Source organism: Geotrypetes seraphini, chromosome 17, assembly GCF_902459505.1.
Source record: "Geotrypetes seraphini chromosome 17, aGeoSer1.1, whole genome shotgun sequence".
Taxonomy (NCBI): Eukaryota; Metazoa; Chordata; class Amphibia; order Gymnophiona; family Dermophiidae; genus Geotrypetes; species Geotrypetes seraphini.
The window spans coordinates 20825117-20837005 of record NC_047100.1 but is presented as its reverse complement, the minus strand read 5'-3'; the positions used below and the strand labels follow the sequence as shown (position 1 = coordinate 20837005).

The window sequence follows — 11889 nt, the reverse complement described above, 5'->3', positions numbered from 1 at the left end:
AAAACTATCTAAACTTCACTTTCTGCATGTTGCACTGCTTTGAGCTGTGTGTAGCTGAAATGATCACACAATTTTGCATTTTCCTTAATTGTTTCCGTTATACACAGCTGAAAGCAGTAGGGCAAGCATGTTGCATTGCATTCAGCTGTGTGTCGTTGAAATTCTGAGAAGCAATTAAGGAAAGTTTTACAAACTATAAGTTTTTCCTCATGCAAAGTTGTCATTTCTGTCCTATGACATAAACTCTTTTTTTTGTGCTGCCCTCCAAGTGCAAAATGTGCCCATTTCTCGTCTAGAACGTGCAATCAGAGGGGTGGGGTTGCAGCTGTTTAAAATCAGGCTCGCGACGGAGCTTTGCCCAGGCCAGACGGACAGAAGCTACGGACGCCTTTGCAGAGACTTAAGACATGTGAGTTGGGTTTTTTTTATTTTTTCTTCTGTCTTTACTTTTGACCCTGTTTTCTGAAGTGTCTTTAAGACCCGGTGTGGGGGCAAAGTTTCCTCGGTGCTGTTTTCATAACTCGTCCAGGACCCCTTTTTTCTTTATAGCGCTGGACGCTCAAAGGAACGGGAGCCGCGCGGAGTATTGAGGGCGACCAAATCCCCGTTTACGAAACCTTCCGTCGCTAATAGAGTTGACCGGCGGCTACCGCGGTTTAGTAAATGGCGATTTTGCAGCCCTTTTTCCTAAACCGCGCTGGTCTCGCGCAATGTCGCGCTCCGCTTCCGCCGCCCATAGCGCGGTTTAGTGAACGGGGATTTTGCAGCCCTTTTTCCTAAACCGCGCTGGTCTCGCGCAATGCCGCGCTCCGCTTCCGCCGCCCATAGCGCGGTTTAGTGAACGGCGATTTTGCAGCCCTTTTTTTTTCTAAACCGCGCTGGTCTCGCGCAATGTCGCGCTCCGCTTCCGCCGCCCATAGCGCGGTTTAGTGAACGGCGATTTTGCAGCCCCTGTTACTAAAGCGCGCCTCGCCCCTCGCTTTCGACTCTCACAGAATTGCGCGTTGGCAGCAGCGCGGTTTAGTCAACGGCCTTTGGTCTCCTCAGCGTGTTTGATGTTGGCGCCAAAATGCTGAGGCGGCTAAACGAGCACGAGAGAGAAACGATTCTGTGGGATACGACCTGTCCGAGTTCTAGGGAAGAGCCTGGTTTGGCTATTTTGGCTACTGCAGAGGCTGACGGGGTTTTTGCACCTGTCTGCTTGACTTCAAGGCTGCAGCTTCTTTTATTTATATGTCAAATTTTCTTTCAATTACATTTAGCCACTTTTACATTTAGCTTCAATTACATTTACAAACTTATATATAAATAAAGAAGCTGCAGCCTTGAAGTCAAAGTTTCTTTCAATTACATTTAGCCAAATACATTTACAAACATATATAAATAAAAGAAGCTGCAGCATTGAAGTCAAAATTTCTTTTATTTATATATAAATATAAATAAAGAAGCTGCAGCCTTGAAGTCACAGTTTCTTTCAATTGCATTTAGCCACTTTTACATTTAGCCAATTACATTTACAAACTTATATATAAAAGTCAAAGTTTCTTTCAATTGCATTTAGCCATTCCATGCAGTACTGAGCCCCAGGCTGACCTGCAGACAGGTGCAATATATATATTTCCTTTGACTGTTCAAGTAACTTAAGCTTTGGACTGAGTGCACCATAGATTTGAATGTGTGAAGAGAACTGGCCTAGCCTTTTACACTGGAAGACCAGAGACGGCCAATGGTGTTGCAATTCACCCTGTAGGAGGTGCACTTTTGCGTTCTTTTTATTTTCTTAGAATTGTGATCTGACGCCACTATATATCATTTTGTTACATCTGATAACTGGTGAATGTTATAGTCGCAGTTTGGTCAGTGGCCTGAATAAACCTGAGTCAATTGATATCCTGATTGTTTATTCCTTTCTTGGAAAAGGGTTATTTGTTATACCAGCCCTAGGCTGTTGCCTAGTTTCACCCAAGTCCTGAAGGCTTCCCCTGCTTAGAGAGGACACGCCAGGCCAGAGATTGCCATGACTCAAAGGGCCTGCTTCGAGCAACAGGGGCACGGGCGTGACAGTGTCCAGACATAGCCCAGCACTGAATATCACAACATACTTGTGGTGGCCAAAAAAATCCACTGACCTCCACTGGCTGAATGTTTAACCCAGTGTTTTCTGGTGGCTTTTTACGTCTGCTGGGAAAATTTTAATAGTGCAGGCTTTGTCATGTGTGAAGCCATTCCTAGGGCCTCTTCTATCAAACTGTGATAGCAGTTTTTAGCGCAGGGAGCCACGCTAGCGGTGGGAGCAGCGCAGGCCATTCAGCGCGGCTCCCCGTGCTTAAAAACTGGTAACACAGTTTTATAGAAGAGGGTGTTTATTTATTTAATTAAAAATGTATATACCGTTTAAAACTAAACAGTTTACATGAGGGGTGTCAAAGTCCCTCCTCGAGGGCCGCAATCCAGTCGGGTTTTCAGCATTTCACAATGAATATGCATGAGATTTATTAGCATACAATGAAAGCAGTGTATGCAAATAGATCTCATGCATATTCATTGGAGAAATCCTGAAAACTCGACTGGATTGCGGCCCTCACGTAGGGACTTTGACACCCCTGGTTTACATGGTTTACATACACAGTGTTAAAATGATGACAAAATAAACCCAAATACATAGTAAAATACTCATCTATTAAAAATAACATTACATACAATCCTCACAGTGTTTTCAGGAGAGAAGGTGATTCTTCCTTCCTCCCCAAAGTGGTTTCAACCTTTCATGTTGCCCAGAGTATTGAGTTGCCAGTTCTGGGAGGGGTGGAAGGGGATGGAGAGAAACAAGGTATTTATCTGTACAGGATTTTATTTGAATTTTTAATCGGAAGAAGGTAATTGAAAAGTATTTGGAAGCTAATCAAAAAATGTTTTAAGTTAATTTAATAAAGTGGTATAAGCAGTTAAGATAGCTGGTTTTAGGAAAGGTTTGGACAAGTTCCTGGAGGAAAAGTCCATAGTCTGTTATTGAGAAAGACATGGGGCAAGCCACTGCTTGCCTTGGATCGGTAGCATGGAATGTTGCAACTATTTGGGTTTTGGCCAGGTACTAGTGACCTGGATTGGCCACCGTAAGAACGGGCTACTGGGCTTCATGGACCAGTGCTCTGACTCAGTAAGGCTGTTCTTATGATTGATTTATTTCTTCTTCCAAAAAAACACAAATAAATACAAATATAATAGTCCCCATGTGTAGTCCTACCAGACCCTACACGGTCTGTGTTTCGGCAAATACGCCTTCCTCAAGGGTCCAGTTGGATGCTATGGTCTCAAAAACCAATTGTAGACTAAAAACGATGAACGACTCTCCAAAAGACATTGAGTACCAGCAGAGTGGCGTTTTGACCTTTTTTTGGTGCCACTCTGCTGGTACAGTGATCCAAGGAAGGCGTGTTCGTCGAAACACAGACCGTGTAGGGTCTGGCAGGACTATACATGGGGACTATTATATTTGTATTTATTTGTGTTTCTTTTTGGGTTTTTTTGAAGAATAAATAAATAAATAAATCTTTTTAGAGCATCATCATCCACAGTCTTCTGTTTTTATCGTTTGGATTGTTTTCATTGTGGAACATTGGGTCTTCCATTTTTTTGTTTCTCGCTGTTCTTATGTACTCCCATATCTATCTGCCTTAATTTTTTCCTTTCTTTTCTCTCTGTTTCTATGTGACCTGCATAACTATTGTTGGCCCTGAAACGCTCCCCTCTCTACCACGATACCATTCCAGGCATTAGAGAGCACCCCCCCCACCCCCGCTCCTTCCCATGATATCTAAAGTCCTCCCCTCCCACTGGAATGAGGCCCCAACCTCTATGAGGGCCAGGTAGGCCCCCAGGGCCTTTTGAAGTCTTGCTGGGGTCATTGGGGGCAGGAGTGAATCCACATCACTTCTGCCCCTTTTGGCAGGCCTTTACAGATGGCTACTGTGATCTCTCACAGCAGCTCGTAGTAGTACACAAAGAACTGTGAGAGGTTGCCGCTAACCATTTGCAGGGCCGCCATCAGAAATTTCTGGGCCCCTTACTGAGCAATCCTATTGGGCCCCCCACGCACCCCTTCCCCCCCGACCCCCCCTTCTTCCATGGGCTGAATACACACATACTTTTCTCTGTCGCCGCACTCTTTGACCAAAAGATTTGTAAGCCTGCAACCACGTCAAGGTAGATCTCTTTCAGCAGGGCCCTAACCTAACCTAAACTAAACTAATCTATACCTATCTGTTCTAAACTAACATATGTCTAATACTGAACTAATAACAAACTAACAAACATCTGCATAATAAATAACTAATAAATAATAGTGCTAGTAGCTATAATTCACTTTTGAATGTAAAATCTCAGTTAAGGATTTCTTTTGACCTTTGTAGGCCAGAAATAGATCACAATTGCACAATATTTTTTGTAACAAGTATTAAATGTGTTTTTATAAATACTGTAAGCTTAATAAATATATCAGAAAAAACTACACATCTGAGCACATATCTGAACATACACATCTGTATGATCCCATCCTCCTCTGCTTGCCTATAGCTGCATCATGCATGTTAAAAATGTACGATATGTTGATATGTGCACCTTCCTTCCTTCCCATCCATCCTCTTCAGCCTGTCCTTACACATCCACAGCTGCATGTTAATGATGATGTATATGTTATGATGATAAATAAGTGCATATGAGCACATCATTAACATGCAGCTTGGATGAATATAAAAAAGAAACAATATTCTGTACAATTGTCAATTTATAAATCAGCGTCTTCTCCCCATTCTCTCTTCCCCATTTCCCTTCAGCGTCCTCAGCCCACTCTCTCTCCACTTTCCTTCAGCACACGCACATAAAAACAAGCAAGTAATTTATATCATTTTCATTCTATTCATTCATAGAAATTAAAGTCTAAATAATGCCAGTCACATAACAAAACATGATTTTACAAAAATAATTCCCTGCACAGTCAAGCCTTCAAGGATTACTAGATGTCTTTCAGCAGTTCCCCTCCCTCCCTCCCCCTTACCTTTGTGGCCAAGTCAAAATGATCTACCAACAATAAAATTTTAAAAACACAAAGCACGCTGTACGCAGAGAAAATGTTAATTATCATTTATATTCCGTGGGTTTTCAAAGAGGTCAAGGCAGATGACTTTATGCAATGTCACCTCAGTAACAACTATACAAAAATAGACAAATATTCCCCCTCCCTTTTTACTAAAACGCGATAGCGGTTTTTAGCGCAGGGAGCTGCGCTGAATGCCCCACGCTGCTCTCAACGCTCATAGGCTCCCTGCGCTAAAAAATGCTATTGCGGTTTAGTAAAAGGAGGCCATAGTGCAAAATATAGACAGCATATATAAATTCTCAAAGCAGACACATTTTGATCACTAAATTGAAAATAAAACCATTTTTCCTACCTTTGATAATTTCATCAGTCTCTGGTTGCACTTTATTCTTCTGACTGTGCATCCAATATTTCTTATATTTCTTCCCTTCTTTCAGCCTCCTGTATGCTTCCTCTCCTCCAGACCTCATTCCCTCCCCAAACGTTTTCTTTGTTTCACCCTGCCCCTTCTTTCTTTTTCTCTCTCTCCATACCCCCTTTCTTTCTGTATGTCTGTTTTTCTCTCTCTCACCCTGCCCCCTTCTTTCTCTCTCCACACCCTCTTTCGTTCTGTATGTCTGTCTTTCTCTCTCTCTCTTTCCGTGCCCCATTTTTCTTTGTTTCACCCTGCCCCTTTCTTTCTTTCTGACTTCCTGTCCCCCCTTTCTTTCTTTCTCCCTGCCCTCCCCTATGCCACCACCATTGGGAAAATGCTGCCACCTCCACTGGGGAATAGGCTGCCACTGCCGCCATCGGGAACAGGCCGGCGCCGAGTTCACCCTGCTTCTCTTCCCCGCGGGGCCGACCAACTCTCGCCACCCGACGTCAATTCTAACATCGGAGAGGATGTTCTAGGCCAGCCAGGCAGCGATTGGCTGGCCCAGAACGTCCTCTCCGACGTCAGAATTGATGCGAGTGGCGAGAGTTGGCCGGCCCCACAGGGAAAAGCAGGGAGACTGTGGCCTAGGACCCTGGGGGAGCCCGAGCCCCCTGTCAGCTCCGGGCCCCTGAATGCAGGACTGGTGGTACTGCCCTGATGGCGGCCCTGACCATTTCCAAGGCTCCGCAGCAAGGGACAGGCATGAGGAGGGGCTTCTCTTCTGTCCCCAGTGACTCCCTTGGACCTCCAAGAACTTCAGGTAGGCCTGGGATAGCCTATCTAGTTCTCATGGGATTGTGGGAGAACCTTGTTCCAGGGGTAAGGCATTGTGGGTTGAAGGGAGGAAGTTATTTGTGAGGCCAGGAAGGGGATCGAGGGGATGGTATCTTTCAGGGCCAAGAATAGTTCTAAAGGTCCTGGAGAAGTAGCCCAGTGGTTAGTGTAGCAGCTTGAGAACCTGTGGAATTGGGTTTGATTCCCACTGTAGCTCCTCTTGACTCTGGGCAAGTGAAAGGGAAAGAAATTTGGATTTGATATACTGCTTGGACAAGGTGTATGAAGTGGTTTAAAATCAGGTACTTTAGCATTTTCCCTATCTAATATACCTGGGACAGTGGAGGATGAAGTGACTTGCCCAGGGTCACAGGGAGCAGTGTGGGGTTTGAATCCACAACTACACGTAGAAATCCCACTACTGGGAGCTATTAACTCTGCAACTTTAAGAGAAGTAATTTTGGCTGAGAATAAAACATATTATTAATTTAAGAAATCAGTTAGAAAAAAGTTAATAAAAAAATAGGAGGAGGGTCAGAGGGTCAGTGATGGAAACTATTAAGAATTGAAACTTGGTATTGGGTGTAATTCTTTAGCCAAGTTGGTTTCTGAGACCCCTTATCCTCCATTCTCTTGTTAGCTCCCTATAGTAGGATTTATATGTGTATTTGAGGATTATCTCTAAATAATACCACAAACTATCTTCTTGGATCTCCTCAGTGGTTTGAATCCACAACTCAGGGTGCTGAGGCTGTAGCTCTAACCACCCAATCCTTCATTGCTCCAGTCACAAAATAAGTACCTGTATAAACCACTTTCATTGTAACCACAGAAAGGCAGTGTATCAATACCTGTTAAGTGCCTGTGTCCACATAGCTAAGCGGGTGCCAGCACTGAATATTTCCAACACCTGTAGAACCTCCAGCCCCTCCCCCAATGCTGCCCCTTAACTACCTACATTTTTGTTGGACAGTCTGTGGGAATACTCAATGACAATGTTCGACTAACTGCCATTGAATATCTCTACATGGGCGGCAGTAAGCGATTTTAAGCAGCTAAGATTGGCTCTTGTCCGCTTAAATTGCTTTGAATATGAGCTGGAGAGTTTTCCCTTATTTCTCCTCAGGAACGCGGTAGGACAGCAATTTGGTCTTCCTTATGTTCTTTTGTACAGTATTATTATGCAGACATTTAAGCCAAACAGGATGCTATCTTTGGGGCAGAGGTCTTGGCAGTGGGTTTGAGGAAGGCCCACTCAAAAGTTCACTGCTTTGGTACGAAGATAAGAATAGCCATACTGGGTCGGTCTACCTCAACAGTAGCCAATCCAGATCACAATTTATCTGGCAGAATCCCAAAATAGTAGCTGCCTTCAAGTTTGTGGTGAAAGGGCATGGGATGAAATGAAGAGGAGATAGGATCAAGTGTCATCTAAGGAAATACTTAGATAGACGAAGAGATAATGGGTGCAGCAGATGGGCAGACTGGATGAGCCATTTGGCTTTTATCTGCCGTCATGTTTTTAAGATTCTATGCTACCAATTTGGACTGGTCTGGAGGGATGCTAAAGAAGGAGACATTAGATCTTGCTTGCTAATTTTCTTTCCTTTTCAGTCCCTTCCGACTAGTCCAGAACCAACCTGGAACATGGAGTAGATGTATGGTGTTGCATGAAGAGTACTTTATTTTGCGGGAGGGGGCAGGTGCGATATATATTTTCTTTTTATATTGCTGCTGTTTTGAATCCAGATTATGTATGCCAAAATAAAGCATAATGGAGTAGTTTGTAGCCAACTCAATTTTAAAGGAAATCAGTTGCACCTTAAGAAGAATAGCTATGGTGTTGGAGAAGGTGGAGATTTGTGGTCTTAGGCCATGGTTCATCAACGTTGTTGAGGAAATATTAGCTAACCGAGCACAGCACATGACGGTTATAGATTCACTCTGTAGCTGCATTGAGAATGACATGGACAAATTTGTCCCCGGCCCTGCAAGTTCTGTCCTTGTCCCTTCCCTACAAGCTCTGTTCTCATCTGCAGTTTAAAATCATTAGTGTTCAAGGCTTGTGCAGATGAGGACAGAGCTTGTAGGGAAGGGACGGGTGTTATTCTCTAGAGTATCCAGTCTCCATCTGTAAGAGTGTATAATCCAGCTGTCCAATATAAATGAGCAGGAGAGGCTCCCTCCTGGTTAAACTCCACTGAATGAACTGGTTAGTGCTGCTATTGCTAGTCTGTGGCAAAACTTAGCCAGAGCACCTACTTTATTTTTCGCTCTATAAGATGCACTTTTTCCCCACAAAAAAGTGTGTGAAGATAAGGGTGCATCTTATGCAGCGAATACTAACTAACACCCCTCCCCTACCTTCATTTCTCCGGCGGTACGGGTGGTCCAGTGCTGTCCAGTCCATCCGGCTTTCTTCCCAGGCAGCGGCAGAGTCGTAGCGGCAAGAAGGCATGCGCAAGGTTTTCGCTTCCTGCCATGCAGCTTTGTGAATGGCGGTCCAGCGCTGTATGGGAGGAGCTTTCAGCCTCCTGCCCTTCTATCATGCTTTCTCCCCCCCCCTAGCGGCAAGTAGGCAGGTGCGAGTTTTTCACTTCATGCCTTCTCCCGTGCTGCTCTGTGAACGGCTTCCCCAGTTCTTTCGAGGGTTTGTGCAGAATTTCTTACTGTGCTCAAGTCTGCACTAACCCTCAGAGTGAAAATGTACACGCTCTGATTAAACCGGGCCTACAGTCAACTTTGGCAGAAATGTAAAAGGTAATGAGCCAGGTGTCAAAGAAAATAATTTTTCATAAATAGTTGGTGTATTAGTTTTTAATATATTTCAAAAGGTTTGCATAACACATGCTGGTGATGGAGCAGTTGCGATTAGCGACACATCTGCAAAACATTGAAGGTATAAACCAAATACCTACAGTGGAATAAACGTGAGGAATTGTACAATGAACTTGGAGAATCTTGCTGAGTTAATTGACTTATTTTGTTTGGATTTTGCATTGCAGACAGTCTGTGGGTGCTGGTTCCAAAATCTCTGAAAGGACACAGCTACAACTTTACAGGAAGGTTGGCATTTCATATGTGTAGTAAGATATTTATCACTGTCAAATGATAAAATGAATGGTAGTGATTGGTGAAGGAGAAGTTTGACCTAGGAACCGAATTATACAACAAACTTAGGTCTTGCATCTGATCTTCAGCAGGGACTGTTTGCAACTCTTTTTATAGGAAGCATTTTGATAATATCGATGATGCATAGCCTTTACGACTGTAAATGTCACACAGCACAAGCGATCTTGATATGGGGAGAGACCTATCTGTAGGTCTGCTGCCTTTTGTGGAGCTTGAAATATGGGGAGGTTTCAGGTCTTGTTAGGAAGCTTTGGTGTGACCAATGATTGGCTCTATAAAGTGTGTTCTCATTCCACGTGTAAATCCATGCGAGAATGAGATTTAAAGGATTTGTCTTTGGTTGGAGTGAGCAGGATTATGATGTGTTCTGCAAAAGCAAGCAGGGTTGAAGTTGAGTATTAACGGGAGTGATCTACCTTACTCTCACATGGCTCTGTGCTGTCTGGTACTTGGCAACGTTTCTTGCAGGACTTTTCTTTGTGGTGAAAGAGCCCAAAAGTGTAAATTTTAAAGCTGGGATGGATCAGCATGAGGCTTCAGTACATAAGAAATGTATAAAATGAGCAGAGGCTTTCTCGCTGACACTTTACATGGCTAGAAGATAGTTTCAATTTAAATTCAAAGATCTTCAGGTGTAGTTCTATTAAAATCAATTTTCAATAGCTATGCAAAAGATGGAAATAAGGCAATACCTTTTTTGTTATTGGACTAACTAACTAACTAACTAACTTATTAACTCACTCACTCACTCTCTTGGTAAAAAGGTAATACCTTCTTTCGTTTGTTACGTGAAATAGGCTAAATCTATTTCCTATAAATGGTAGCAGAAACGTATAATTCGGTCTTAAAAGTTGGAGCTCAAAGATAAAGGGGGGAGGGTGTCTTATAAAGTGTCAGTGAGCTTACCTCTATTGCAGAGGAGGTAAGGGAGTGGCTGTAGGGGAGCTGTGGAGGCCACAGTTTCCTCATCCTGATCCACCCCCACCCCCTTAAAATCTAGCTGATAAAATGAGGCGGTGCTTATTTAATTTCATTAGTCGTCCTCTAAGTTATAGATTATAAAATGTAGCCTCAAATGTATGAGCACATTATGCCTGGAATTCATGCTAGTAAATAGAAGAGCTGAAATTCCAAGATATATGTTGGCCATAAGCCATGTCTGTAAGACTTGTGGTTGGCTGCCTTGTACCGGATGCACTGCCACCCCACCCCCTTAAAATCTAGCTGATAAAATGAGGCCGTGCTTATTTAATTTCCTTAGTCGTCCTCTAAGTTGTAGATTAAAAAATGTAGCCTCAAATTTATGAGCACATTATGCCTGGAATTCATGCTAGTAAATAGAAGAGCTGAAATTCCAAGAGATATGTTGGCCATAAGCCATGTCTGTAAGACTTGTGGTTGGCTGCCTTGTACCGGATGCACTGCCATGATGGGATATGGTTTTTCTTTTCTTTGTGAGGGTGTCGATTCCATGGTAGTTTCTCCAAACTTCAGGTAACTGTTGTGCCTAGCTGTTACGCAGGAAGGCAAGGGAGGTGATGAGGGGTTTCCTACTTGTCCTTGTAGATCTCCAGGAGGAGGACATTAAAAAGCACGTGGACCGTGTCCTGTTATGTATCTCGGTCGGTATGGAATGGAATATAGGTAGGTTAATGAATTTCTTACTGTGCTCAAATGTGCACTAACTCTCAGAGTCATAATGTACATGCTTTGATTAAAGCGGGCCTACAGTCAACTTTGGCAGAAATGTAAAAGGTAAGGAGCCAGGTGCCAAAGAAAAGAATTTTTCATAAATAGTTGGTGTATTAGTTTTTAATATATTTCAAAAGGTTTGCATAACACGTGCTGGTGATGGAGCAGTTGCGATTAGCGACACATCTGCAAAACATTGAAGGTATAAACCAAATACCTACAGTGGAATAAACGTGAGGAATTGTACAATGAACTTGGAGAATCTTGCTGAGTTAATTGACTTATTTTGTTTGGATTTTGCATTGCAGACAGTCTGTGGGTGCTGGTTCCAAAATCTCTGAAAGGACACAGCTACAACTTTACAGGAAGGTTGGCATTTCATATGTGTAGTAAGATATTTATCACTGTCAAATGATAAAATGAATGGTAGTGATTGGTGAAGGAGAAGTTTGACCTAGGAACCGAATTATACAACAAACTTAGGTCTTGCATCTGATCTTCAGCAGGGACTGTTTGCAACTCTTTTTATAGGAAGCATTTTGATAATATCGATGATGCATAGCCTTTACGACTGTAAATGTCACACAGCACAAGCGATCTTGATATGGGGAGAGACCTATCTGTAGGTCTGCTGCCTTTTGTGGAGCTTGAAATATGGGGAGGTTTCAGGTCTTGTTAGGAAGCTTTGGTGTGACCAATGATTGGCTCTATAGAGTGTGTTCTCATTCCACGTGTAAATCCATGCGAGAATGAGATTTAAAGGATTTGTCTTTGGTTG

At 43.1% G+C, this 11889-nt stretch overlaps 1 long non-coding RNA gene across 1 annotated transcript; it reads left to right on the top strand.

Annotated features, from left to right (window-relative positions):
• Nucleotides 1-368: 368 nt before the first annotated feature.
• On the top strand, nt 369-11480 carry LOC117351281. Its single transcript, XR_004537380.1, has 3 exons — nt 369-409; nt 9293-9353; nt 11420-11480. It is a non-coding gene; the product is annotated as an uncharacterized LOC117351281 (long non-coding RNA).
• Nucleotides 11481-11889: the final 409 nt, after the last annotated feature.